The sequence below is a fragment of the Mus caroli genome, unplaced genomic scaffold (assembly GCF_978045245.1).
Source record: "Mus caroli unplaced genomic scaffold, Mus_caroli_1 scaffold_7, whole genome shotgun sequence".
Taxonomy (NCBI): Eukaryota; Metazoa; Chordata; class Mammalia; order Rodentia; family Muridae; genus Mus; species Mus caroli.
The window spans coordinates 2071017-2085949 of record NW_028227262.1 but is presented as its reverse complement, the minus strand read 5'-3'; the positions used below and the strand labels follow the sequence as shown (position 1 = coordinate 2085949).

General features: G+C 41.1%; 1 protein-coding gene across 3 annotated transcripts in view; it reads left to right on the top strand.

Moving 5' to 3' along the window:
- Ccdc91 (coiled-coil domain containing 91) overlaps positions 1-14933 on the top strand; it is a 169281-nt gene that overhangs the window by 48425 nt on the left and 105923 nt on the right. The gene's annotated exons all lie outside the window — the stretch shown is intronic.

The following is a 14933-nucleotide window of genomic DNA, read 5'->3' as shown; positions in this document are numbered from 1 at the left end:
GTATGCATGCATGCATGCATGTATGTATGTATGTATGTATGTATGGATTAACTGGACCTCAGCCTGTAAGTCATTCTAATAAACCCCACGTGTGTTTTCTTCTTTTCATAAGTGCTGCTTCTCTAGAGAACCCTGACAAATACAGGGTCCCAACTGGTCATTGTTGTCCTTCACATGTCATCCTTGCTGATGTGGGTTTAAATCAACTCTCACTTTGTGCTGCAGTTACGTTTCAGGTTCTTCTTTGTCTGTCTCGGAGGTCTGTGTGATTTCACAGTATCGGAGCTTGCTATCTGCTCCTCTATACCTCTGGCCTTTCCACTGGAGAGTTGGCTTTATTTCTTGAGGTTCTGGAATTCTGTAATCCCTCCATGTCTCTTTAGTCTGGTTATCTGTCCCGCATCCCATGTCTCCTCTGTGGTTAATCTGTCACACACCCTGTCTGCTCTGTGGCTGCCCAGCAACCCATCAATATATCAGCCAAATGTGAGATGAGCCTTTCTGCTCTTCTCCACTTCTGGTTACGCCTGAGCAAAGCCACTGCCATGTTGTGAGCATGCTCACTTCTTGTGCCTGCTCTAGTCTCCAGTTAGAACCCAGCAGGCTGGGTCAGAGCTCTTAGTGTAATTGATGTTTGTGGAATTTGATTTTAAAGTTTTTTTTTCTCTTATTTTTTGTGGATTCTAAAATATTGAAGTATAAAACATCTACTTTGCTATGATTTTGGTGATTATAATTTGACCTGTTTTTATGATATCTCTCTGAGTGTTTTAGTAACCTCTGCAGTGTATTGCAAGCTTGTACCTATAATTACCATGTTCTTCTGAATAAATCATATGAACTGTGCAGTTACAAAATCTCACTTGATTTCAGTATTGCTGTTAGGCTTGGTAGAAGCCTTTTAATCTCACTTCTGACTTCTGTATTGATTTACTTGATTCTCCTGCCTTGCAGCTAATACATAGTTTTTTGGTTTTTTTTTGTTTTTTTTGGTTATTAAAGCATGGCTGGTGTGAAGAGGTCGTCCTTTAACGTAACCTCTGAAGTCGGGTCTGGTGGTGCAGGTCTATAATCCCAGCTGCTCCAGAGGGTGAGGAAGGAGTGTTGGTTAGTTCAAGGCCACCCTAAGCTACTTAAGTGAGACCCTGTCTCAAAATAAAAAGTGGAAAGAGGGCTGGGCATGTATCCCAGTGCTGGGTGCTGGCCAAGCCTGTGTAAGGAGCCCAGTTCAGTTCCCAGCACTGAAAGCTCCCTTCCTCTTGATTAACATGGAAAATATTTTGAGGTTTTTGTTTTGTTTTGGTGAGTGTAATGAAGGCTAGTTTTATTGTCTACAACTTCAGATAGATTATTTTGGACCATGCCAAGTAATTTTAGGATAAACAACACAGAAACTGCCTAATATACTAAGAAAGTAGAACAGAAATGTGTGTGTGTGTATGTGTGTGTGAGTGTGTGTGTGTGTGAGAGTGTGTGTGTATGTGTGTGAGTGTGAGTGTGTGAGAGTGTGTGAGTGTGTATGTGTGTATGTGTGTGTGAGTGTGTGTTTGTGAACTTTGGAGAAATAGTGAAAACTTTACCTAGGCTTAGTTTTGCAGAAGTGTTGTCTCTGTGAAGCTTTAGCCATTTTGTACCTGAACAGCGGTAAAGAAGTTATTCTGGCAGTGTGGCATGCTGCCTTAGTGCTCACACACATCACACACACACATACACACCACACATCACACACATACATCACACACACCATGCTTATCACACACATACATCACACATACCAAACACATCATACAAACACACCACATACATCACACACATCACATACAAACATCACATATATTACACATACATACTAGTGTCATGCACACATCTACATCACACACATCATGTCAAACACACACACATTTGTTTAAGGTTTTTAAAATTATTCTGTCAATTTGGAGAAAATGCCACTTGAGTCTGACTGACACATAGGCCAGCGAACCATATGGTCACCTTTTATTGTCCAGCAGTGCAAGTTAGCAAGAACCTCAGCAGACTTAGTCAAAGGTCACTTTTAACATTCTTTTAAAGTGAGCACAAAGTGCCATTTGTTTTCTGTCTGAAGGCAACTGTTGTTGATAGAATTGTGCTTTTCTTGAGTAAACATCAAACTCACTGGGTGTTCCTATCCCTGATGGATCAGTTCTCAAGATTTTTAAACTCTTGGGCTTCTGATTGAAATACAGTGTCTGCTTTGTGGGGTGTGTTGATGACACAGGTCTTATTCTTACTTCTTCCCATTGTTTTAGATTCTTGCCATTTATCTGCCAATTTGAAGCAGGGTGCCCCACATTTAATCATAGGTTGTGTTAAGACCAGGAGGGTGGTGAGGAACAGAATAAGAATTCTGTCTGCCTTATGCCATGTCTGTGCTAGTAAAATAGCCCAAACTAAATGGTCACAGAGGTCCTGCTGGGTTGGAACTAGTGGTCCTTTCAAGGACCAGGGAAGCCTGTCAGAGGACGAGACAGAGTGAGGGTGAGTAGGTGAAGCCCTGTTGCTGAGTGTCACCCAGACACAGCCATCTATCTGTCAGTCACCAATTTCCTGTCATCATTTAATCTGAGGTGAAACTTGCCCATTGAGGTATTTCTATGTTTCTTTTCATCTCTGCTGTTCCCCCCCCCCACCCCTGGCCTCTGCTGTCCTCTCCACCTCTATCCATGCTGTCTCTCCCCTCCCCCCATCCTCACTGTCCCCTCCTGTCTTCATGTCTCACATTGTTCACTCTTGGAATTTAGTGGAAAGTGTTTCCTGCCTCCATCCCCAGGTCTGTCTTCTATGCCCTTCTCCCCTCACCCCTTTTCTGACAGTGCCTGCTGGCTGTAGGACAGGCTCTCACTGCTCTGCGTTTAGCTCACGTTCATCTTGAGGTCCGTGGGGATGAAGCAAGTGTGTGGCCAGGCCCTACCCTGTTCTTTACTCACACAAGAGCCTGACGATCAGGCTGAGGTTTACAGAGTTGGGTAAATTTTACTTATCTCTATTAATTCCTTTACTTCCCTTCTGCTTGAATGTTTTCTATTTATTTTCATCAGTGTTCAGTTTGGGTGACTGAATTGCTTTCTGTATGTGGTTTAGCTCAGTACCTAGTATCCTATTTGCTGGAAAGAGAAAATTTGAAGTTAACTAAAATAAGGGGAATAAAACTCAAACCCTCTCTCTTTTAGTTTTCTAACAGTTAGTTTTGTTGAAAGTGACAAAATGTTGCTGTGGAAAATGACGTGACATTAGAGTCTGGGTGTGAGTCTCTTGCCAAGTCACCGTGTGCCAGAGAGTAAGGTTGTGGCCGAAGGACACCCCTGGCCTCCATAGAAACCATGTCAGCTCTGAACTTTGTCTCTGTAACTACTTCCATGGGTATTTTGTTCCCCATTCTAAGAAGGACCAAAATATCCTACTTTGGTCTTCCTTCTTATTGAGTTTCATGTGTTTTGCAAATTGTATCTTGGGTATTCTAAGTTTCTGGGTTAATATCCACTTATCAGTGAGTGCATATCACAAAGTTCTTTTGTGATTGGGTTACCTTACTCAGGATGATATCCTCCAGATCTATCCATTTGCCTAAGAATTTCATAAATTCATTGTTTTTAATTGCTGGGTAGTACCCCAATGTGTAAATGTACCACATTTTCTGTATCTATTCCTCTGTTGAGGGACATCTGGGTTCTTTCTAGCTTCTGGCTATTATAAATAAGGCTGCTATGAACATAGTAGAAAATGTGTCCTTATTACAAGTTAGAACATCTTCTGGGTATATGCCCAGGAGTGGTATTGATGGATCGTTTGGTAGTACTATGTCCAATTTTCTGAGGAAACACCAAACTGATTTTCAGATTGGTTGTAGCAGCTTGCAATCCCACCAGTCATGAGCTGAGACTGAAGGAAGGACCAGCCAGAGACTGCCCCATCTGGGGATCCATCCCATAAGCAACCACCAAACCCAGACACTATTGCATATGCCATGAAGATATTGCTGACAGGATCCTGATATAGCTGTCTCCTGTGAGTTTATGCCAGTGCCTAGCAAATATAGAGGTTGATGCTCACAGTCATCTATTGCATGAAGCGCAGGGTACCCAATGAAGGAGCTAGAGTAAGTACCAAAGGAGCAGAAGGGGTCTGCAGCCCTATAGGAGGAACAACAATATGAACTAACCAATACCCCCAGAGCTTGTGTCTCTAGCTGCATATGTCACAGAGGATGGCCTAGTTGGCCATCAATGGGAGGAAAGGCCCTTGGTCTTGCGAAGATCATATGCTCCAGCATAGAGGAATGCCAGGGCCAGGAAGCAGGGAGTGGGTGGGTTGGGGAGTAGGGGGAGGGTATAGGGGATTTTCAGAGAGGAATCTAGGAAAGGTTTGAAATGTAAATGAAGAAAATACCTAATTTAAAAAAAAAGAAAGAAAAGAAACCATGTTGGTGGATGACCAAAGAGTAAGGTCATAGCTGGAGGACACCCCTGGCCTCCATAGAAACCATGTGGATGGATGGCCAGAGAGTAAGGTCATGGCTTGAGGACACCCATGGCCTTCATAGAAACCACATGGATGGATGACCAGAGAGTAAGATCATGGCTGGATGACACCATTGGCCTACATAGAAACCATGTAGATGGATGAGTTCCAGAACTCTGGACTGTGCAGATTGCCAGTCACATCTCTTGGTTGTGTTTAAGAATGTTTCATCTGTGTGGAACAGGGATATCAGACCCTGTTTAAAGTGATGGTATTGTAGGCATTTGCCTTCTCTGTTTTGAAGAAGAGGTGTTGTTGCTCACAAGAATCGTACTTAGAATCTCTATCTTGAAGTCAGCTCAGCTTTCATCAGGTGTAAATCAGAGATGCGCTATTTTCTGTAAAATCTTATAATAAAGCAAAATAAGCAGACACTTGTGTCATGGTTACATGGGGAACACAGTTCTTGTCTTCCATAGTGCAGAGGACACCATGGTGTGAATGTAGTTCCCGTGTTCTATATGGAGGAGGACACCTTGGTGTGAATGAAGTTCCTGTGTTCTAGAACACCATGGTGTGAATGAAGTTCCTGTGTTCTGTATGGAGGAGGATACCTTGGTGTGAATGAAGTTCCTGTGTTCTGTATGGAGGAGGACACCTTGGTGTGAATGAAGTTCCTGTGTTCTAGAACACCATGGTGTGAATGAAGTTCCTGTGTTCTGTATGGAGGAGGATACCTTGGTGTGAATGAAGTTCCTGTGTTCTGTATGGAGGAGGACACCTTGGTGTGAATGAAGTTCCCATGTTCTGTAGTGTGGAGAACACCATGGTGTGAACACACTTTCTTCCATAGTGAGGAGGACACCTTGGTGTGAGTGCAATTTCTGTCTTCTGTAGTGACGACACCACGGTGTGATCAAAGTTCCTGTGTTCTGTGGTGAGAAGGACACCATGTTGTGAACAGAGTTCTTGTCTTCTATAACCTAATTTTAGTTTTCTGGACAACTTAATTTTAATTTTCCTAAATGGATACATACTCAGAGTTTGAAAGTACAGAAATTTAACTGGTCATATTTATTTAGGAAAGCTGTTCATTTTCTGCCTGTTAAAAATGCCAGATAAGACTTTTTTGTAGTATAACAACTTAAGTAGCCCACTCTGCTATAAGCCTTTCTGTGTGGATTGAAATTTATACGTACATTTACATTTTAAAGGTCAATGTGCATCTCTTACATGTATCGTTTAAAGAAATTTCAGCTTTTGTTTTAGAATTTTAATTTTATAATTGTGTTTTACTTAAGTGCTAAGATTTACAGGAAATTCACTTTCAGAGATACATGTCAGTTGCCTTTACGCTAATTAAGGCTGTATTTTGCAAGCCTGTAACTCATAGTGGTAGCTCTTCTTATTTGGTAAGTAGTATTAACATTTCTATGTGAGTCCTTACACAGTGGATGTTAATTAATTAATGTTTTCAAATTGGAAAAAAGTTTCAAAATATATTGTTACATGACTGACCCTCAAAGCTTCTCCTCCCCATAGTAATCAAGCCCCCTGTGCATTCTACACAACACTGGCTTCCTGTGGGCAGCAGACCAGTGTTTGCTTTCTTTAGCAATGGAGTCAGTTTTTGGTGTGGTGTTGTTACTGTATCAGTTCGTCTTTTGGTTAGGTCAGCTGTTTACAGTTAGCAGACACATAGCGCAGCCTGTTGATAGTGTCATCTGTATTTCTTTTTCTCACCTTAGTCCCCTTGTTTTGATCTCTGCTAGTCAAGTTCCCATCCAACGGCTTGTAGTATGAATGCCCTGGACTTTTTTGCCTTCAAATCTGCTTTATTTATACATTTGTGTTTTCTGGTGTGAGGGGTGCACTCAGTGTCACACTTGTTGTTCTGATGGCTTAGATATGTGCATTTAGGCCCCCAGCACAGTCTTGACATCTTGTTGCATCTGGTTTCTTGTTCTGGCTTTCTCCCCTTCTGGAATGTTCTCCATTTCTACAAGTGCACATCACTTTTCTGTAGTCACAAGTCTACTCAGCGTCTCCTTTCCATTGAACCTCCCCATTTCCATTCCCCTATGTCCATCCCCCATGCTCATGTCCCCAATGCCTACCTCCTAGCCTCCTTGTGTGCACAGTCTAGAGGTGGCTCTTGCTGCCTCTTGTCCCTGATTTCCCTGTTAAATTTTGCACTGTTAGCTGAGTTGTACTTAACACTACACATACCTTACTTCTTTGTACCCACCCCCACCCCCTGCTCCTCTACTCTACTACTCCCTTTCTTCTATTCTTGAAGAACTGTCTTAGAGCTATCTTATAACTTTAATTTTTTCTAGTCCTTTTTTAAAATATTTTATTAGGTATTTTCCTCATTTACATTTCCAATGCTATCCCAAAGTCCCCTATACCCTCCCCCCCCCCACTCCCTACCCACCCACTCCCACTTTTTGGCCCTGGCGTTCCCCTGTACCCAAGGAGCTAAAGAGATCTGCAACCCTATAGGTGAAACAACATTATGAACTAACCAGTACCCCAGGAGCTCTTGACTCTAGCTGCATATGTATCAAAAGATAGCCTAGTCGGCCATCACTGGAAAGAGAGGCCCATTGGACTTGCAAACTTTATATGCTCCAGTCCTTCTTTTAATGATGGTTCTTAAATACTTTAACCTCCCTTTTAGCCCAGTACCTACCAGAGGTAATGGAAGAGACAGGATACAGAGGAAATGGACCTGTTTAGAAATGGTTCTTTGGAGCAATTCCTGTCTGTGTTGTCTGGAAAGTGGCAGGTCAGTAGTTCACAGGAGTCAGCAGCAACAGCTCCATTCACTTGCAAACACTGTATGGATACACCAGCAGTCCAGTTCAGTACAGTCAGGATAGCAACATAAATCAGCATAAATCACTACCTAGCAGAGACAGCCAGGCCTCAACCTTGGCACAAGCAGCAGGAGGGACCCGGAGGAATGCCAGGAGAAATTCTTGGTTGAGCCTCTCTCAGCAAAGAGATCAGTGAAGATAAGACCAACAAGCGTGGCACAGCTAGTTCTATAAGCAAGCCACGCTCTGCTTCCATCATTGTCCATCAAGTTTTATTTATACTTTCTCTAAACATCACATATCCTCCATGGGTCTTTCCTTAGCACGTGCATCTGTCTCAGCTGACATCATTCTGCCAATTAGCCAAGTCCACAGAAGCAAGCATTAAGAAACTGCAGCAAACACTCCATGTGTTTGCCCCAGGAAAACACCATCTAACACAACTGACTTTCCAAAGGACCCTTAAGTTTTCACTTCACTGTCTTTTAGAGGGTTTCTTTCTCTCACTTTTTTACATCTATCATGTCATCCATGTATCATCTGTCTGTCTATTACCTACATATCTTTCTATTTATCTACCTGCCTATCATCTATCTATAATCTACCTATCACCTATCATCTGTCTGTCTGTCTGCCTGTCAATCTACATATATCTGTTGTCTTACCTATCATCTATTATCTCTATTATCGGTCATCTATCATCCATCATCTGTCTGTCTGTCTGTCTATCTTTATCCTCTATCTCTGACATCTTATTTATTTATATATTTATTTATTATATGTGCTTGTTTCTATGTGCACACGCCATAGTGCATATGGGTGTCAGAGGATAGCTTGTGAGAGCCAGTTCTTTCCTTGTACTATCAAACTCAGCTCATCACACTTAGGCAGGCTTTTTTATCTGCTGAGCCTTTTCACTCACCGTCTTTAGCAAATTGCCACACATGACACCTCAAGAGCTCTTGGGCTTGCATATGAAGTAGTAGGTTCCTGTAAAGAGAAGTTAATTGCTGGTCGTAGACTCTCACAAGAATTCATGAAGTATCTGGCCTGGCACACATTGGATAATAATCAGGTTGTCCTGTGTGTTTCCTAGTCCCTGGGTGTCAGTAGGAACTCTCTGATTCCAGTCATAGCTATAGGAGAGAAATCTAAAAGCTTCCACAGTCATGGCTGCCTTCACCTCCCTTTCAGCTCTTCGATTGATTGTATAACGAGAAGTTTCTCTACAGCAAACCTCTATTTAATAGAGCAGTGGCTCTCCTCCTTTCTAACGCTGTGGCCCTTTAACACAGGTCCTCATGATGTGGTGACCTCACCCACCCCATGAAATTATTTTTGCTTCTACTTCCTAATTGTAATTTTGCTACTGTTGTGAATTATAGTGTAAATATTTGATATTCAGGATATCTGATATGTGACCCCCAAGGGTATCATGGCACAGGTCGAGAATCACTGTACTAAAAACATCTAGAACAGTTGTCTGTTATATGATACACTTCCAGCTACAGACAGGTCTTAGGTACATTGGTAGAATATTGCTTGATCAATGACTGTAAGAGCTTCTGTTTTCTTTCTCTCTATAAACCTTTGTGATGCTGGATGGAAAAGCTCTCTTCTTTGCTAACTCTTTGAGCACATATATATGTGTGTGTGCTTATATTTTTGTAATATATATATATATATATATATATATATATATACACACACACACATATATATATACATACAAACATGCACACCCATAGATACACAGATGTATTTGTATGGTCATTTCTACACTCTCATCTACACCAGCAGTTCACAACCTTCCCAGTGCTATGACCCTTGAATACAGTTCCTCATGTTGTGGTGACCTCCAACTATTACATTATTTTCATTGTTACTTCATACCTATACTTTTGCTACTGTTATGAATTACAATGTAAATATCTGATGTGCAGGATATTTGATAAACAACCCCCAAAAGGGTCATGACCCACAGATTGGTCTGAAATACTACACACTCTACCCTATTCAGACTTTTATTCACCAGCTTAGTTGTGTTGTTAGGAAGATAGAATTGAGTGTAGGGATATATAATAAATATATATATATATATATTATATATATATAAGTTTTTTGAGGCAGTAAATCTCCAAATGTATTTCTTTTAAAGAGATATTTCAAGAAACTTATGCAGAAAACTTATACAGGAAAGACAATTGAAAGCAGTTAGAGGATGTCTTTTAGGAGAAATAATTAGATGGTGTGTTCTGTTATTATTTGGGGATCACCATTATAAATAGATTTAAATATCTAGCTTCTTTACGTTCTCATAACCTGAGTCCACTCACCGTCCTTCTTGGCTGTCAGACATTCAAAATCAGTCCTTTCTGTAAAGCCATACAGGGTTGCTGGATAACTTTTAGATTCACTCCCCCATATCTTTGTTATAGGAATGATGCTTCCAATGGTAAAAATGACCTCTGTGAGTAAATCCCATGCAGAACCTGGGTTGTGATTGAGTTACAATGCATCCAGTGAAGCCAGCTTTAGCTTTTCTGAGTTAGGCTCTTTTTCCTATGTCTTTTCTGGAGATACACCAATACTTGTGTAAGTAAATTGTTCCAAGACGCTCACTCTTGGGTGTGTGACTGGCTTCTAAGCCTCAAGGGCCTCCTGCTCACACACAAATAGCCTGATTCTTTGTACATGAACTATGTGGCTTGCATAGAGAACAGAGAACAGCTTTAAATTGCTAGAGAGAAACTTTGAAATTCTTGCCAAGTGTCTCTCTGTCTTTCTGAGCAAATCTTGTATAGCAGTTTTGAGGTTGTGTCCAGTGTCAAGTTGGAGACAAAAGATTGCAGAGTCCCCATCTTGACTTTTTTTCTTCACATGGCCGGCTGCCCCCGCTGGCTGCTTCTTTCCATTCACATGAGTACAATACTGCTTCGTTCCAGTACAGGGCTTGAACCTCAGACCTTACATATGCTAGGTAAACACTGTCCTAAGCCACTGCTTGGGTCCATGGAGTCATTCCTGGTGGTTCTATTTCTCAGTGTGCATTCAGTCCATCCAGAAACGTTGTTCACCAGCCTTTGAAGTTTGACTGTTGCACTTCTCAGAAGCTCTCCTCTTACAATGCTGATTTGGGTTGCTGTCTTCTCTTGGGTGGATTATGGAGAAGCCTACAAACTAGCAGAACTCCCCCACAGCGATGCCTTTTCAATAAATTATCTTGCCTGCTCACAGTCCCATATTAGCTAATAGAAAATTTCCATATTTTTTTCCGGATGGCATGAAATTAGTTTCTCAGACAGAGCCCTGGATCTGCAGGGTGCTCTCCCCAGCTCACATTCTTCCAGCGCTGTTCTTCTGCTATGCTCCTTTCTCAGCTGCCTTTCCAGGTCAGCTTCTGCTTGATGCCTGGTATCTCACATGGAGAGAAAGAGCAAGTAACTAGCATTCATGCCTATTGCTCTCCCACGGTGACCAGGCTAGGTTGGTTCTCTATTATCCTTCTACCTCTTTCCTTCCCCATCTGCCTTTGCTTTTCTGTCTCAGCATTTATTTATTGTGACTTTTTTACACTGAAGGTATATGGTGTCAGGACTGTGTCTCAGTGCAGTATGTAGCTCTGCTCCTACCTCAGGGTATATTGAGGTTGTCCTATTCACCTTCAGCTCTCAACTTGAGACACTTGGGTAAAGGAAACCTCAGATGGGAAATTCTCTGCATCAGATTCTCTTGTGGGTGTGTCTGAGGGAGGGTCTAGCCCATTGTGGGTTGTACCATTTCTGAGTAGGTGCCCTAAACTGATGAAGCCTGAGGTAGGGCAAGTCAGTGAGCAGTGTTCTCCAGTTCTTCATGGCCTTGCTTCAGTCCCTGCCTGTGGTTCCTGTCTTGAGATCCTGCCTTGGCATCCTGGACTGTGGCCTGTAACCCAAGCAACCCTTTCCTCCCCAGGTTGCTTTTGGTCATGGGGTTTATCACAGCATCAGAGGAAACCAGGACACTCATTCAGCTGGTTAGTTTACCTTTTGCTCTTTGCACTCTGTTTTAGAGTTCAATGTCCCTATTTCCTGCTAATTAATTACATATTTTTTATACTGAGTGTGTGAAGTGTTACTGAGGTTCAAAAGTCCCTAAAGCCAATGCTGAGTGACAAGACCCACATCCTCCTCCTGTCTTCCCACAGAATTCCCTCCTGTCTGCCCATCAGTCTCTGCTTCTTTCTCCTGCCTAGTATTTGCCAACAGCTCTAAAGTCAACTGTTGTGTTTCATCTCATTTGCTCAGTCTATACTTTAAAGAATCTTTGAAAGTTTTTGCCCAGTTTTAACTTCTTTATATATTAGGAATATTAGGCTTTATCTGTGGTGTGTTTGCCAGTATCTTTTTCTAACTCAGCAATTGTTGCTGTTTAAAGGCAATACTGTACGATGAGGAAAACAGCTTTTTATCTTTTGTACATTATTTTATTTTGTATATTTTTTATGTTTTGTATATTTTGTAATCATCTAGTTTTTTTTAAATAACTGGAAACTAGTATGTTTTTATTGTATCTGACATCACAACCTCACCCCTGTTTTAGTCTTATATTTTATATGTTCTTGTTTTTAAAACTTTTATTTTATTTATAAAGAATCTTTTGTCTACAAGCTTTTTTGTTTTGTTTTGTTTTTTATTACATATTTTCCTCAATTACATTTCCAATGCTATCCCAAAAGTCCCCCATACCCCCCCACCTTCCCTACCCACCCATTTCCATTCTTTTGGCCCTGGCATCCCCTGTATTGGGGCATATAAAGTTTGCAAGTCCAATGGGCCTCTCTTTCCAGTGATGGCCGACTAGGCCATCTTTTGGTACATATGCAGCTAGAGACAAGAGCTCCGGGGTAGTACATCATGTTGGTTTGGTTAGTTCATCATGTTGTTCCCCCTATAGGGGTGCAGATCCCTTTAACTCCTTGGGTATTTTCTCTAGCTTCTCCATTGGGAGCACTGTGATCCATCCAATAGCTGACTGTGAGCATCCACTCCTGTGTTTGCTAGGCCCCGGCATAGTCTCACAAGAGACAGCTATATCTGGGTCCTTTCAGCAAAATCTTGCTAGTGTATGCAATGGTGTCAGCGTTTGGAAGCTGATTATGGGATGGATCCCTGGATATGGCAGTCTCTAGATGGTCCATCCTTTCATCACAGCTCGAAACTTTGTCTCTGTAACTCCTTCCATGGGTGTTTTGTTCCCAATTCTAAGAAGGGGCATAGTGTCCACACTTTGGCCTTCATTCTTCTTGAGTTTCATGCGTTTATCAAATTGTATCTTATATCTTGGGTATCCTAAGTTTTGGGCTAATATCCACTTATCAGTGAATACATATTGTGTGAGTTCCTTTGTGATTGTGTTACCTCACTCAAGATGATGCCCTCCAGGTCCATCCATTTGGCTAGGAATTTCATAAATTCATTCTTTTTAATAGCTGAGTAGTGCTCCATTGTGTAAATGTACCATAATTTCTGTATCCATTCCTCTGTTGAGGGGCATCTGGGTTCTTTCCAGCTTCTGGCTATTATAAATAAGGCTGCTATGAACATAGTGGAGCATGTGTCCTTCTTACCGGTTGGGACATCTTCTGGATATATGTCCAGGAGAGGTATTGCTGGATCCTCCGGTAGTACTATGTCCAGTTTTCTGAGGAACCGCCAGACTGATTTCCAGAGTGGTTGTACAAGCTTGCAATCCCACCAACAGTGGAGGAGTGTTCCTCTTTCTCCACATCCTCGCCAGCATCTGCTGTCACCTGAATTTTTGATCTTAGCTATTCTGACTGGTGTGAGGTGGAATCTCAACGTTGTTTTGATTTGCATTTCCCTGATGATTAAGGATGTTGAACATTTTTTCAGGTGCTTCTCTGCCATTCGGTATTCCTCAGGTGAGAATTTTTTGTTCAGTTCTGAGCCCCATTTTTTAATGGGGTTAATTTGATTTTCTGGAGTCCACCTTCTTGAGTTCTTTATATATATTGGATATTAGTCCCTTATCTGATTTAGGATAGGTAAAGATCCTTTCCCAATCTGTTGGTGGTTTTTTGTCTTATTGATGGTGTCTTTTGCCTTGCAGAAGCTTTGCAGCTTCATGAGGTCCCACTTGTCAATTCTGGATCTTACAGCACAAGCCATTGCTGTTCTATTCAAGAATTTTTCCCCTGTGCCCATATCTTCAAGGCTTTTCCCCACTTTCTCCTTTATAAGTTTCAGTGTCTGTTTTATGTGAAGTTCCTTGATCCGTTTAGACTTGACCTTAGTACAAGGAGATAGGAATGGATCGATTCGCAAGCTTTTTTAAATACTTAAAAATACACTCATTTGTGCGTGTATGTATATATGTGTATATATATATATATATATATGTGTGTGTGTGTGTGTGTGTGTGTATGTATGTATGTGTATGCATATATGTGTGTATGCATTTGTATGCTTGTGTGTATATATGTGTTCGTGTGTGTGTGTAGTTCAGCCGGACCTTGGAAGAGTTTGTTTTCACCTTCTATCATATCTGTGCTAGGGACTGAACTCAGGCAGACAGGCTTGGCAGTGGGTACTCTCCTCTGTGCCACCCTGCAGGCATGGTTTTTACTGTCTTTTCAAGTTTAGTTCTGAATGATGCATTCATATGAATAAGGTTTTCATTTCAGAGTTACTGGAGTTATATAGGTTTTGCTCTTGTATGAAAAAGCCTTATGATGTCATTGGAGATTTATGTTTTTCCGTGAGGTTATTGTCTGGTGGCTTGGTTCCCCCAAAGGAATTCCTCAAGAGACCTGTTTTAAAGTACTAACCAAATCATCTTTACAAACTGTGTTTCTGTAAGCACTTGCAATTTTAATGAAAAATTTAAAATTAATTACTTAAAAGTCTAAAGACTTAAAACAAGGGAACATTTCCTATTTTTAAGCTGTGTTCATTGCTATTTAATTGTGAATATTTGTATATTGCCAATATTATCAGATTAGCTGCTATTGTGAATCTTAAAGATTTTAAAGATTATTTTAAAGATTAGACCAAACTTATTAGTCTTCTTCAACATCTGTATTATTCTTTTCAGTTCCCATATCCTATTCTAATTTTTCTTTGCCATTTCTTTAGTTTGATCTGGGAAACAAATTAATTAATTTCTATAGAAGGTCCTAGAAAAAAATGTATATATGTGTATGTATGTATATATATGAGTATGTGTGTATGTGTGTATGCATATGTATATGTATGTATACACATCTACCTTATAGTGCATGTCACAAAGTTTTGTATGTAATTTTTTTTTTTCGAGACAGGGTTTCTCTGTATAGCCCTGGCTGTCCTGGAACTCACTCTGTAGACCAGGCTGGCCTCGCACTCAGAAATCCACCTGTCTTTGCCTCCCAAGTGCTGGAACTAAAGGCATGCGCCACCACTGCCCAGTGGTATGTAATATTTTAAGGTCATTATTTCTTACACACTCAATAATATTCTTAACTAATAGCAAGTAATTGGAATTCTATTGTGGTTAAGTGGATAAGGAGACAGGTGGGATGATCCTGGGAAAGCTGGTTTTCAGTGCCCTGGTAAGTGTCCTCACTTCCGGTCACTG